Source organism: Heptranchias perlo, chromosome 7, assembly GCF_035084215.1.
Source record: "Heptranchias perlo isolate sHepPer1 chromosome 7, sHepPer1.hap1, whole genome shotgun sequence".
In the NCBI taxonomy this organism is placed as follows: domain Eukaryota; kingdom Metazoa; phylum Chordata; class Chondrichthyes; order Hexanchiformes; family Hexanchidae; genus Heptranchias; species Heptranchias perlo.
The window spans coordinates 66,088,834-66,104,727 of record NC_090331.1 but is presented as its reverse complement, the minus strand read 5'-3'; positions in this window follow the sequence as shown (position 1 = coordinate 66,104,727).

The following is a 15,894-nucleotide window of genomic DNA, read 5'->3' as shown; positions in this document are numbered from 1 at the left end:
AAATTCCTCCTGAATACACTCAACAAATTTCTCTCCATCCAAGCCCCTAATGCTATGGCTGTCCCAGTCAATGTTGGGAAAGTTAAAGTCCCCTACTAGGAAAGTTAAAGTCCCCTACTAAACAATCAAATAAAGTAACTTTGTTTATTAGTTGGGCAATAAAGGAGTAAAATTACTAATATTACAATTCTACAGCTTCAAATCGATTAAATAAATAAGCATCAAAACTCTGTCCGTGCTGCTTTGTCACCAGAACGACTTCCTCCTGCAGTCTGTCTCCACCATGCCACCATCCCAAACCTCTAGGATGGGGTTGTTTGTGCATTAGGGGTGGGTGCCCTTGCCAGTACTGTCACTACTGGGGCGCCCATCCTCAGGAGTGGGTCCACAGGCTGGTCAGGCTCAAGATCTGGAGACCTACAGCCAGTGAAAGAAAGAAAGACTTGCATTTATATAGCACCTTTCACGACCTCAGGATGTCCCAAAGCGCTTTACAACCAATGAAGTACTTTTCTGCAGTGTAGTCACTGTTGTAATGTAAGAAATGCGGCAACGAATTTGCGCATCGCAAGCTCCCACAAACAGTAATGTGAAAATGACCAGATAGTCTGTTTTAGTGGTGTTGGTTGAGGACACCAGGGAGAAATGGCCCAGGATCTGCAGCTGGCCCCACTGCATCTGAACTATGAGCGCTTGATACTGACGCCAGGTGCCTGAAATGGGAAAATGCTCCCTTCTCTAGTGCTAAAAGCGTCGATAAAAATCTTTTTAAAAATAACAGGGACGCATTGAAGTTACCCTAACAAAGGATCAAAGCTCTTTTAATGGCTAGGAGGTGATTCAGCAATGCCATGCTCCCAGCAGGGAGCCCGGGTCAGAGATAGAGCTACAATACTATAGTCCCATTCTCCGACCAGCACTCCCTGTGAGCATGGCTTCTCACTGGGAGCTTGGGAGTGCAGAATCACTCCTATATTTTCTTTCCTCTATCTGAACACAGCGTACAAATTTTAGCAAGTAGCGTTCTTTGAAGGCAGAGATGTCAAGAAGTACCTAGAACTCAGCTAAAAAAATTCTCAGCACAAAACTGCCCCTCCCCCACCCCCGACCTCCACCAGAATGCCTTGAATAGATTGCAGGTTATTTGTTCTATATATTTTTTTCTCCTACATTGGCATTATCTTCCAGACAAATAGAACTGTTTACTACTATTACAAAGGTCTGGCCAGGAAAGCCTGAAGCATTGTAACACCAATACCTTTCTTGATTGATTAAATTACTCAACTCGGCAAGGGAGAGAAAAAAAATAAGAGGAAACACTGGAAACTCGTATCCAAAGCAAGTGCACCGATATGTCCATAGGGATAGATGATGGACGGCACCGTTATAAAAATAAAATGCATGGCATCGAGAGGGAATCAAAACTCAGAACCATGTGTCGGCCACAACAACTGTCCCCAGCATTTAAACATCTACCTATGATGGTAGATTTGCAACCCCATAAATGTGCACAATCGGGGCATAATGGGGCTGAAATGTGGGTGGAAATCAGTTATCCTCAATCCTTGCCTACGATTTGTATAACACATTTCCGATTGGGTTGACGCCAGGTGAAGGAGGCTTCCATGAGAAATTGGTGGGATCTTCATTATAATATGATCTTACAATTGTTGTGGTGTCATAGAATCATAGAAAATTATGGCACAGAAGGAGGCCATTTGGCCTATCATGTCCGTGCCAGCTGGAAAAGAGCTATCCAGCTTAATCCCATTTTCCAGCACTTGCTCTGTAGCTCTGTAGGTTACGGCACTTCGGTGCACATCCATGTACTTTTTAAATGAGTTGAGGGTTTCTGCCTCTACCACCCTTTCAGGCAGTGAGTTCCAGACCCCCACCACCCTCTGGGTGAAAAAAAATTCTCCTCAGCTCCCCTCTAATCCCTCTACCAATTACTTTAAATCTATGCCCCCTGATCACTGACTCCTCTGCTAAGGGAAATAGGTCCTCCCTATCCACTCTATCTAGCCCCGTCATAATTTTATATACCTCAATTAAATCTCCCCTCAGCCTCCTTTGTTCCAAAGAAAACAACCCCAGCCTATCCAGTCTTTTCTCATAGCTAAAATTCTCCAGCCCTGGCAACATTCTCGTAAATCTCCTCTGTACCCTTTCTAGTGCAATCACATCTTTCCTGTAATGTGGTGACCAGAACTGTACGCAGTACTCAAGCTGTGGCCTAACTAATGTTTTATACAGTTCTAGCATAACCTCCCTGCTTTTATATTCTATGCCTCAGCTAATAATGGAAAGTATCCCGTATGCCTTTTGAACCACCTTATCTACCTGTCCTACTACCTTCAGGGATCTGTGGAAATGCACTCCAAGGTCCCTTTGTTCCTCTACACCTCTCAGTATCCTCCCATATTGCTTGGACTTTACGTTTGAAATACATTGCTTTCTAATTCTTCCCACATAAGTTGGGCATCCAGGAGTTCCTGGCTGTTCCTTTGAAGACAAAGGCCCTGATAATAACTGCGAGGTTCTCTCTCCCATGCTCAACTGCTCCAATAAGCTCTTTATTGTGCCATTTGAAAATCAATGCCACCTGCATGCTTGCAACATTTAATGAAGACATCCCCTATAATTTGCTGTACCTTGGTGATGGTTTCAGAAACAGCTATGCTTCTTTAAACTACTGCAAGGCCTCTATTGATGCCGGGAGCTTTCCCAACAGAATATAAATTAGGCTGATTCCAGAAATAGAGGTGGTGTCAGTACGCTAACAGCCAGACGTGTGCTAATGATGCACTGCCCGACTTCTGACTGGACAGAGCTCCCACGCCGAAAACCGGGCCGTGACGTCTCTTTAGCTTCAACTCAACCAGACATGCATTACTAATAACCAGACTAGAATTCTGCATCAATCGGTGACTTCTGCATTTTGAAACTAAAGGCAGCAGAAAAAATAAATAAAATCTTGTCTGATCAGATGATCTATTCGGCTGCAGTCAGAAAATAGGAGAATGGAAACCAAGGGAGTAGCCTCCACATTCCAACCAGGGTGAAGGGAAGTGCATGAATCTAGAGAGGATAGCATTCTATAAAATGGGGAAGTGGAATTCTACTAATTCTTCTGAGAAAGGGATGAGGTGCAGCACTGAGCACTGAAAATACTCAGCTCAGGAGGGGATTGGTGCAGAGGGTGAGAGAAGAGATGATCTCCACCATCAGGCTACTTCTGGATGGAGTTTGAACCTCTTTCTGGAGTAGGTAGCAATGCTGGTGGGTCCTGGGCCCTTTCAACTTGTTTTATTTTATCGGTTATTGGATTGAATGGAAGTGTGAGAATGGAGAGGATACAGTTTGCTTTGTGCTGATCATTTCTATCACTCTATTTAAAATTGAATGTTATACACATGGAGTTGACTATGAGTTTTTGTTTTCATCGTTTACTGTTTCTTTTCTTGTAGTTAGGAGCTCAACCTTAAGTGAATAGCATTATTTAAAAAAAAACAAACAGGAACAAAAGCAGATGAGAAGAAAACAAATCGAGAAACTGGTGTCCAGAGATTAGTATGTCCACGGAAAATGAGTGTTCGTTTGGACCTAGAATCACAGAGGGTGAAATTCCACGGGGCTTTTCTCACTCGTTCACTGTAACTTCTTCAGAAGAGTCACGGAGACCCAGGAAAAACAGCCTACATGATCTTTATGCCATTTTTACAGGATTTCCATGGCTCTGCTGTCCAAATTACAGTGATCGAGTGGGACAACCCCAGTGGAAATTCAACCCATAGAATTCTACAGCTTAAAAAGATGGTATTTGGCCCACCGATTCGATGAAGGAGCGATCCACTTGGTCCCATTCCCTCTCTTTATCCTTTTAAATGTTTATTGTTATCCATTCGTCTTTTAAAAGCTATTATGGATTTTGCTTCCATCATTGTTTCTGGGAGGGCATTGCATGCCCAAGCAACCCTCTGAGTAAAAAGAAAAAATTCTCTTAACCTCTCGTTTTTTTTTTAGTGATGATCTTACATGTATGCCTTTTGGTTACATACTCTCTTACCAGTGGAACTTATATTTACTGTATCAAAACTTCACAGAATTTTGAACACCTCTAATAAATCTCACCTTCGCTTTCTTCATTCTAAAGAAAAGAGCCCTGCCTTCTCTAGTCTCGCCTCACAACTAAAGCCTCTCATCCCTGGTAAAGCTTTAGTGAATCTCTTCTTCATCCTCTCTATGGCCTTTATAATGTTATCTAGCCAAATATGGAACACAAATGATGGCAATGCTAGCATGAGAATTTAGCAAGGCCTGTGAGTAAAGCAAAGGAAAACAATCATAGCCAAAGATAAAGTGCAGCCGCCATCTGCTGAGCTAATGAATGAGAGGTAAATGTCGAGATATTGGAAAAGCTGTCAAAAAAAAAATGAAAACTTTGAGGGACTGAACCAAAACAGAAGAATTTCTTTTCTGTTAAGAAAACAACAGCTGCAAAGATTCAAAATGTTGAAGCATGTTAAACATCCACGTTTGCTCAGATGGAGTTTGTCAAAGATGATGGTGATGATACAGGTATTATTTCTAGAGCATTAATGCGCTTCTGGGTGAGATGCTGTTCCTGTGTAGAATCCCCCCCCCCCACAGACACATGATTGGGGTTGTAGTCAAGTGAGTAAATGCTACGACTCACAGCGCTGCTTCCTTGCAGCTGATGTACATTCCAAGCACGGCAAATGCTGGTGCCCATCGTTGGCAGCTTGCTGTTAACTCATCTCTCTAATTCTTCCACTGTTCCACTCCCAGAGGTCTTTTATTCCTTTTCCAAGATTTATGTGCCTCCACATTTCATCCTGTAACAAGACCAACAGGCTATGGGCCTAGTTATGCCCAGACACTGAAACCACACAACCTATTGCTGAGACAGGGCATTTCATGTGGAACTGTGATCTGGATATACACCCCCACCACAAACCCCCTCCGTCTCCCAGTAACACGTGGCTGGAATATAATGGTAGACTCTTGTTCTCAAACATCATACCTTCTGTATCTGTACCTCTCTTGGAAATTTATTGTACAAGACAATAATAAAACTAGCTTTTAAAAATTATAGCAAGGTTAACTAATTAAAGGTTATCAGGGATCGTGCAATATGAGTTGAACAGACTACTAATCCAAAAATACAAAGCTTGCAATTGCTGTTTAATACAGTGGTAAAATGGACACATTAATTATCCTTGCTCCCAAATGAAATGTACACAAAAAAGGGAAGAGTCGGAAGGTTGGCTTAGAGCACTCAACATCCAGAACACAGATGCGGTCAATAACGCAGCAGAAATAAATCCATTATTGAACTGGTGAAAAGCAGCTAAAGCTGCAGCAGGTAATTTGACATCACTTATTCAAGGAAGATGTGAAGCACAGCTTCAAGAAGCCGAGTGATGTCAATCACCTCCCAGTACAAAGGAAAATGGGTTTGAAGTGCTTTAATAGCATTTCTATTATTTATTTATTTTTAACTGCACATAGGTTTCTGCATGGGAAACGAAAGTGAATTCAATAAAGAAATGAAATCAAGTTCCGTTAAGAAAGCTGAAAGATGTGAAACGTATTACTCAAACACTTTGGAATCCCAGCAGCAGCTGATTATAGAGCTGGCAGGACTGCTGAAACATTTTGAAATCGGGAAATAAGATTTAAAGGGAAGCCGCAGCAATGTTTGGGGAGCAGAATAGTAAAAACAAAAGAGAAGGAAGGAAGTGGACAACAATACCATGGCCCTTCAGAGTGTACTGAATGAAGGGTGTGCCCTAATTCTAAAATTAAAATCTAGTGGCTTAAATATTTTAAAACGTCTTTAGTGCATAGAAGCATCTGAGCCAATTTCTTTTTTTATATATTCATTCTGGGGATGTGGGTGTCGCTGGCAAGGCCGTCATTTATTGCCTATTCCTAGTTGCCCTTGAGGTGGCGAGCCTTCCACTTGAACCGCTGCAGTCCGTGTGGTGAAGGTTCTCCCAAAGTGCAGTTAGGTAGGGAATTCCAGGAATTTGACCTAGCGACCATGAAGGCATGACTGTATATGTCCAAGTCCAGATGGTGTGTGACTTGGAGGGGAACGTGTAGGTGGTGGTGTTCCCATGCACCTGCTGCCCTAAGTCCTTTTAGGTGGTGGAGGTCGTGAGTTTGGTAGGCGCTGTCGAAGAAGCTGTCAAATTTCAATAAATTTGAGTTTGGAAAATACTGCCTTAATCAAAAGATCTTAGGAGACTGCAGTTTACAGTAATTGTTAAAGATAATTGTGAATTACCCAGCAACTATGAGAGTTACAAATTCAGACAAAGGGATAAGAGGTGAGTAGTTGCCCCATGGAGCTTGGTCTCCTTTTGCCTAGATTTATATGGCTTTCTTTGGGAACTCAAACTGTGTTGGGCAGCCACCTGGAGAGGCCTCACATCCTCAGCTCAGTAGTGTTCTAAGTTATGCTGCCACTTTTGCATTGACACCCACCTAAAACATTGATGTAGTTGGTTCAGGATCACATCTTTATACTGCAACTATTTTAGTTGGGATATCAAGAAGGCAGCATTTACACTGCTAAATCCAGCTCCTTTATCCTGGTAGCAGAGAGATCCAATAAAAACAGTCTGAAAGTGGCTTCAGACACACATTTGGTGTGTTTGGATGCATAATTGATCTTCCCTTCTTTTAACATACATTCAAACAAAGATGGAGCCCGTATTCATCGGAGTCTCATAAATCTGCTGAAATTCATTAAGAAAACAAAGGCAAAAATCTACCACTGTTATTATTGTGGAGCTCACATAGGCATTGATAATGTTTGCTACAGTGGATTACAGGAAGAGCTAGTCTGTTCAACAGCATTACACTGTAGTAAGCTCTAATGTTAGGTGCACATATGAATTCTAATTTACTGACACTTCAACTATGCTTGAATGTCCTTGACATGTTTGTTGCAGAGATGCAGAGGAACAATGGACCCACACACTGGTAGTAAGTCTCAGTACATTCCTTACCAATTTTATTCAATTGTAAAAGCTACCGTATAATTTATCAAAATAGCAGAGATGCCATTTTTGACTCTTCTCCCATTGTGAACAAAAATCCTTTGAAAGGCAACTTTTCATCCTGTGAAAATTTAAGTGAGGTGCTTTGACAAGGACAACAACAACAATAATTTACATTGGCACAGCACCTTTACTATAAGAAAGGATTCCAAGGTGCTTCACAGAAACGTAATCAGACAAAAATGGAAACCAAGCATTACACGATACTTCTCTGTCCTTATAAAACAATGCAAAATCCATCTTTCTGTGGATAGTATGGCAATACACAGGCATTGAAAGCAGAACCCCAATGGCACAGGTCTTAAACACAGTGGGAATACTGTCATGAATGCTCACACTGACCTAATTTCTGCCCACGGGTCTGCTCCCACACTAATCAGTAGACATGCTGAAGGATTCCCCAATAGCAGGGGCATAGCTGGAGCAGGCATGGATAAGGTTTTTGCCTCCCAAACACGTAGACTTGAGCTACTTGATAGACTGGCTATTCACAGCTATTAACTTGTCGGCTGTCTGAGGAATTATTCTTAAAGTAACCTCACCAATTTATAAACTCAGACTCTGGTCACTGCTATATTAACTACTCAGCATCCGTTAGTGCTGATTTACAGTCATACACTGAATTGCCTGTGTAACCTTTTGCTACTCATTTTGTTAAGTAACTCTGTCCATTAATTTGTTACTCAACTGCTAAGTAACTCTGATAATATTTATGCATGTCTATTATTTGTAACCAATAAATAGTGTTTAGTACATAGGAACAGGAGTAGGCCATTCAGGCCCTCGAGCCTGTTCTGCCATTCAATTAAATCATGTCTGATCTGTATCTCAACTCCATGTACCTGCCTTGGTTCCATATCCCTCAATACCCTTACCCAACAAAAATCTATCAATCTCAGTTTTGAAATTTTCAATTGACCCCCAGCCTCAACAGCTTTTTGGGGGAGAGAGTTCGAAATTTCCACTATCCCTGAATGGACTAGCTCTAATTTTAAGGTTATGCTCCCAAGTTGTGGACTCCCCCACCAGAGGAAATTGTAATAGCATGACTTGTGGTGTGGCATCTTCCTTGATGATTTGGCTTCAGCAGCTTGAGGGTAACATAACAGGGGGTTAGTAAATTAAATTTTAGTGTGAGACACTTTGGTGAGCCGAGTCAGGCACCATTCATCCCTAGACCTATGCTGGGAGGTAAAGCCCCAGATGGTTCCTCAGTTAGAATTAAAGGAGGAAATTAAGGATTCATCCGGTTCCTCGGCATATATTTGTAAAGATACCGAAACCCAGCTTTCTTGTATTACACAGATGGTACAGCTGTGTTAAATGCTTTCCTGCTGAACCAAAGCCTGCCAAGGCAGCTCTTCAGCATTACCAGATAGATGTGGTTTGTCTGTAGATATGTCTGCTGGAATTATAGAATCATAGAAAGGTTACAGTACAGAAAGAAGCCATTCGGCCCATCAAGTCCGCACCGGCTCTATGCAAGAGCAATCCAGCTAGTCCCACTCCCCTGCCCTATCTTCGTATCCCTGCAGATTTATTCCTTGAAGTACTTATCCAGTTCTCTTTTGAAGGCCATGATTGAATCTGCTTCCACCAACCCTTTGGGCAGTGCATTCCAGATCCTAACCACTCACTGTGTAAAAATGTTTTTCCTCATGTCATCTTTGGTTCTTTTGCCAATCACCTTAAATCTATGTCCTCTGGTTCTGGACCCTTCCGCCAATGGGAACAGTTTCTCTCTATCTATTCTATCTAGATCCTTCGTGATTTTGAATACCTCTATCAAATCTCCTCGCAATCTTCTCTGTTCCAAGGAGAACAACCCCAGCTTCTCCAGTCTATCCATGTAACTAAAGTCCCTCATCCCTGGAATCTCTTCTGCAACCTCTCGAAGGCTTTCATATCTTTCCTAAAGTGCGGTGCCCAGAACTGGACACAATACTCCAGTTGTGACCGAACCAGTGTTTTATAAAGGTTCATCATGACTTCCATACTTTTGTACTCTATGCTTCTATTTATAAAGCCCAGGATCCCGTATTCTTTTTTAACTGCTTTCTCAACTTGCCCTGCCACCTTCAACGATTTGTGCACATATATCCCCAGATCTCTCTGTTCCTGTACCCCTTTTAGAGTTGTGCCCTCTAGTTTATATTGCCTGTCCTCATTCTTCCTACCGAAATGTATCACTTTGCATTTTTCTGCGTTAAATTTCATCTGCCACGTGTCCGCCCATGCCACCAGCCTGTCTATGTCCTCTTGAAGTCTATCACTATCCTCATCACTGTTCACTACCCTTCCAAGTTTTGTGTCATCTGCAAATTTAGAAATTGTGCCCTGTACACCCAAGTCCAAGTCATTAACATATATCAAGAAAAGCAGTGGTCCCAGCACTGACCCCTGGGGAACACCACTGTACCCTTCCCTCCAGTCTGAAAAACAACTGTTCACCTCTTGTCTCTGTTTCCTGTCCCTTAGCCAATTCTGAATTCATGTTACTACTGCCCCCTTTGTTATATGGGCCGCAATCTTGATGATAAGCATACCGTGCAGCATTTTATCAAACGCCTTTTGAAAGTCCATATACACCACATCAACTGTATTGCCCTCATCTACCCTCTCTGTTACCTCATCAAAAAATTCTATCAGGTTAGTTAAACATGATTTGCCTTTAACAAATCCGTGTTGGATTTCCCTAATCAATCCACCCTCATCCAAGTGACTGTTAACTCTGCCCCGGAATATCGTTTCTAAATGTTTCCCCACCGCTGAGGTTAAACTGACTGGTCCGTTGTTGCTGGGTTTATACTTACACCCTTTTGAACAAGGGTGTAACATTTGCAATTCTGCAGTCCTCTGGCACCACCCCCGTATCTATGGATGTTTGGAAGATTATGGCCAGTATCCCATCCGGACCGGGTGACTTATCTACTTTAAATACAGCTAACCTTTCAAGTACCTCTTCTTTATCAATTTTTAGCCCATCCAGTATCTCAACTATATCTTCCTTTACTGATACTCTGGCAGTATCTTCTTCCTTGGTAAAGACAGTTGCAAAGTACTCATTTAGTACCTCGGCCATCCCCTCTGTCTCCATGATTAGATCTCCTTAATGGTCCCTAATCAGCCCCACCCCTCCTCTTACTATCTGTTTAATGTTTACATGTCTGTAGAAGACTTTTGGATTGCCTTTTATGTTGGCCGCCAGTCTATTCTCATACTCTCTCTTTGTCCCTCTTATTTACTTTGTCACTTCCCCTCTGAACTTTCTATATTCTGCCTGGTTCTCACTTGCGTTATCAAGCTGACATCTGTCATACACCCTTTTTTTCCGTTTCATCTTACTCACTATCTCTTTTGTCATCCAGGGAGCTCTGGCTTTAGTTGTCCTACCTTTCTGCCTTGTGGGAATGTGCCCAGACTGTATCCGAATCATCTCCTCTTTAAAGGTCACCCACTGTTCAATTACAGTTTTGCCTGCCAAACTTTGATTTCCCCAGGCCAGATCTGTTCTCATCCCATTGAAATTGGCCCTCCTCCAATTGAGTATTTTTACTTTAGAGTGGTCCATGTCCTTTTCCATAGCTATTCCAAATAATGGCAGGTACAGGGAGTCCGTCTCCAGTGCCATATAAAAACTACCCCATATTATGCAATGGAATGGCGGGAGAAAATATAAGCATCCCTTCCCAATAATTAAAGAATGCCTTCCCAATAAGTGATTGTGGACTCTTAATGCTCATTTAATTGGGTGAGCTTAGTGATGGGTGAAAACAAGAAAGGAAAAGAAGGAGATCATGGATTGCCTCATTATACCCCAATTGGAAGGAAATTTGACTGCCTAATGAAGCACTCAGACCTTCTGTGCGCCAGGGGACAACAGCTCAAGAATCTTGTACACAGTGGGAAGCAGTCAGGGAGCTGGCTCATGTCGTTTCCTCAGCAAGGCTGTCTGTCTGTCTGTCTAAAATGTGTTTAAAACAGCATCTCTGGGCACACAGGTGTCACATTTCTGTTACAGATGCAAAACAATTTTAAAATGCTGGCCGCCTCACAGAGGTGTTTAAAACCAGCATTGCATCTGAGACCTAAAACTGACAGCACATTCCAATCACCACATTTCCCTGAGCAAACAACAATAAAACTCTGCAATGAAACCTTCCAGCCTGTGTTTACTTAATAACAACAAGAGCTTGTAAAGAAAGAAAGCCAGTCTGATTTATAATCAAGCTAAACATTCATTTTAAGAACACAGAGCAACTATACCTTTAAAAGAACCCAAAGAATAAAGAAATCCATTATTAAGTAAGTGGTAACAGGGCACTCAGAACATCATAATATGATTAGGCAGAGTCAACATGGTTTTATGCAAGGGAAATCGTGTTTGACAATATATTAGAGTTTTTTGATTATGTAACTAGCAGGGTAGATAAAGGGGAACCAGTGGATGTACTATATTTGGATTTTCAAAAGGCATTTGATAAGGTGCCACATAAAAGGTTATTACGCAAGATAAGGGCTCATGGGGTTGGGGATAATGTATTAGCATGGATAGAGGATTGGTTAACGGACAGAAAACAGAGGGCAGGGATAAACGGGTCATTTTCAGGTTGGCAGGCTGTGACTGGTGGAGTGCCGCAAGGATCAGTGCTTGGGCCTCAGCTATATTAATGACTTAGATAGAATCAGAGAATCGTCGAAAGTTACAGCACAGAAGGAGGCCATTTGGCCCATCGTGTTCATGCCGGCCGAAAAAGTATTTAATTAAAACTGAAGCCAACAAATACAGCCATGTTAGAGGGAATTTTGGATTTCTGAGTATGGTTTCAAGAACTTTTTCAAATTCAATTCAACTCAACTCAATTTATTCTGGAAATCAAAGTGTATGGTGCATAGAATCATAGAATCAAAGAAAGTTACAGCACAGAAGGAAGCCATTCGGCCCATCGTGTCTATGCCAGCCGAAAAAGAGCTATCCAGCTTAATCCCACTTTCCAGCACTTGGTCTGTAGCCCTGTAGGTTACGGCACTTCAAGTGCACACCAAAGTACTTTTTAAATGAGTTGAGGGTTTCTGCCTCTACCATCCTCTCAGGCAGTGAATTCCAGATCCCCACCACCCTCTGGGTGAAAAAATTTCTCCTCAGGTCTCTCCTACCAATTACTTTAAATCTATGCCCCTTGGTCATTGACCCCTCTGCTCAGGGAAGTAGGTCCTTCCTATCCACTCTATCTAGTCCCGTCATAATTTTATACACCTCAATTAAATCTCCCCTCAGCCTCCTTTGTTCCAATCTTTTCTCATAGCTAAAATTCTCCAGCCCTGGCAACATCCTCGTAAATCTCCTCTGTACCCTCTCCAGTGCAATCACATCTTTCCTGTAATGTGGTGACCAGAACTGTACGCAGTACTCAAGCTGTGGCCTAACTAATGTTTTATACAGTTCTAGCATAACCTCCCTGCTTTTATATTCTATGCCTCAGCTAATAAAGTAAAGTATCCTGTATGCCTTTATAACACCTTATCTACCTATCCTGCTACCTTCAGGGATCTGTGGACATGCACTCCAAGGTCCATTTGTTCCTCTACACCTTTCAGTATCCTCCCATTTATTGTGTACTTCCTTGCCTTGTTTGCCATCCCCAAATGCGTTACCTCACACTTCTCTGGATTGAATTTGCCACTTTTCTGCCCACCTGACCTGTCCATTGATATCTTCCTGCAGTCTACAGCTTTCCTCCTTACTATCAATCACATGGCAATTTTTTGTATCAGCTGCAAACTTCTTGATCAAACTCCCCACATTCTAGTCCAAATCATTAATAATCCAAATCAAAAAGCAAGGGACCTAGTACTGAGCCTTGTGAGACCCCACTGGAAACAGCCCTCCGGTCGCAAAAACACCCGTCAACCATTACCCTTTCTTTCCAGCCACTGAGCCAATTTTGGATCCAACTAGCCACTTTCCCTTGGATCCCATGGATTTTACTTTTTTGGCCAGTCTGCCACGTGGGACCTTGTCAAAAGCTTTGCTAAGATCCATGTACACTACATCAAACATGTTTCCCTCATCAACCCTCCTTGTTACCTGCTTTAAAATTAAACCTACTCAAAAGTTAGTCAGACACGACGTTCCCTGAACAGATGAAGGGACCGAGTGTAACGTATCCAAGTGTGTTGATGATACAAAGCTAGGTGTGAATGTAAGCTGTGAGGAGGACACAAAGGTCCCGATATTAGCGGGGAGGCGGGATGGCAGGGGGGATGACTGGGCACGTGAGTAACCCGGCCAATAAAAAATGTCCATTTCCCAAGCGATCGCAGGTCAATTGGAGCCACTTAACGTGGCCTCCGGGTTTGCCATCTGAAACCTGCGCAGTGGGCGGACTGCACACCCGCATCACACGCTGTCAGCTGGAGGAGTTCTATTTAAAGGGGCAGTCCTCCAATGGCTGCTCCTGGATCAAACACCCACACACCACGATGGAGCAACACAGCGGAAAGGCTGCTCCAAGACTTAGCGATGCATCACTTCAGGGGCTACTGGATGGGGTGAGGAGGAGGAGGGAGATCTTCTACCCGGCAGACGGGAGGAAGTGGCCTGCCTCTGCCACCAAGAAGGCCTGGCTCGAGGTGGCAGAGGAGGTCACCAGCAGCAACAACATCTCCCGCGCCTGGGTCCAGTGCAGGAAGCCCTTCAATGGCCTAACTAGGTCAGCCAAAGTGAGCACACTTACTCATTCTCCTACACTCCATCTTCCACATCACTGCCCCCATCCCCCAACTCATTCTGCACTGCCAACACTACTCTATCACATCACTCCTCACACCCAATTGAGGCTTATCCTCAACTTACCTGCACTTCCTCAGCACATCCTCACCTCCCCATTACTCATCCCACCACTACCACTCAACCCAATTCTCAAACAATGTCATGTTTTATTATGATTGTCACCACTACTGCCACGTCTTGGCAATTCTTGGCTGGCTTCTCTAATAGGGCTCTTTCATGAGGTTCACCATCAATGCCAACACTTGATGCCCCCATTGGGTCACTCTACAGTGGGTGTATGTGTAGTTGCAGGACTGTGTTGTGCAGGGCGGGGTGGGGGGGTGGTGCTGGTGTGGGCGCTGCTCTATCCAGATGGTGTGAGGAGTGGACTCTTCATACTGTCTGATGTTAGGAGAACGTTCACACATCAGTGCCTCCCTGGCCTCACGAGCAGCCAGGTGAGCCTCTGCTCAGCCCATTGGTTGCTCCTCCTCCTCCTCCTCCTCCTCGATGTGGGTGGCTGATGAGGGGCCTCCTCAAGCGGCACCCCTCTCTGTTATGCCATGTTGTGCAGGGCTCAACACACGACTATAATGCGACCCATTCTGTCTGGTGCGTATTGAAGCACTCCCCCAGAATGATCAAGGCACCTGAAGCGCATCTTGGCAGCCCTATTGCATGCTTAATTGTAGACCTGGTGGCGTTTTTTTTTATTCGTTCATGGGATGTGGGCGTCGCTGGCAAGGCCAGCATTTATTGCCCATCCCTAATTGCCCTTGAGAAGGTGGTGGTGAGCCGCCTTCTTGAACCGCTGCAGTCCGTGTGGTGAAGGTTCTCCCACAGTGCTGTTAGGAAGGGAGTTCCAGGATTTTGACCCAATGACGATGAAGGAACGGCGATATATTTCCAAGTCGGGATGGTGTGTGACTTGGAGAGGAACGTGCAGGTGGTGTTGTTCCCATGTACCTGCTGCTCTTGTCCTTCTAGGTGGTAGAGGTCGCGGGTTTGGGAGGTGCTGTCGAAGAAGCCTTGGCGAGTTGCTGCATTGCATCCTGTGGATGGTACATGCTGCAGCCACTGTGCGCCGGTGGTGAAGGGAGTGAATGTTTAGGGTGGTGGATGGGGTGCCAATCAAGTGGGCTGCTTTGTCCTGGATGGTGTCAAGCTTCTTGAGTGTTGTTGGAGCTGCACTCATTCAGGCAAGTGGAGAGTATTCCATCACAGTCCTGACTTGTGCCTTGTAGATGGTGAAAAGGCTTTGGAGGGTCAGGAGGTGAGTCACTCACCACAGAATACCCAGCATCTGACCTGCTCTTGTAGCTACAGTTTTTATGTGACTGGTCCAGTTAAGTTTCTGGTCAATGGTGACCCCCAGGATGTTGATGGTGGGGATTTGGCGATGGTAATGCCGTTGAATGTCAAGGGGAGGTGGTTAGATTCTCTTTTGTTGGAGATGGTCATTGCCTGGCACTTGTCTGGCGCAAATGTTACTTGCCACTTACCAACCCAAGCCTGGATGTGTCCAGGTCTTGCTGCATGCGGGATCGGACTGCTTCATTATCTGAGGGGTTGCGAATGGAACTGAACACTGTGCAATCATCAGCGAACATCCCCATTTCTGACCTTATGATGGAGGGAAGGTCATTGATGGAGCATCTGAAGATGGTTGGGCCTAGGACACTACCCTGAGGAACTCCTGCAGCAATGTCCTGGGGCTGAGATGATTGGCCTCCAACAACCACTACCATCTTCCTTTGTGCTAGGTATGACTCCAGCCACTGGAGAGTTTTCCCCCTGATTCCCATTGACTTCAATTTTACTAGGGCTCCTTGGTGACACTCTTGGTCAAATGCTGCCTTGATGTCAAGGGCAGTCACTCTCACCTCACCTCTGGAATTGAGCTCTTTTATCCATGTTTGGACCAAAGCTGTAATGAGGTCTGGAGCCGAGTGGTCCTGGCGGAACCAAAACTGGGCAACGGTGAGCAAGTTATTGGTGAGTAAGTGCCGCATGATAGCACTGTCGACG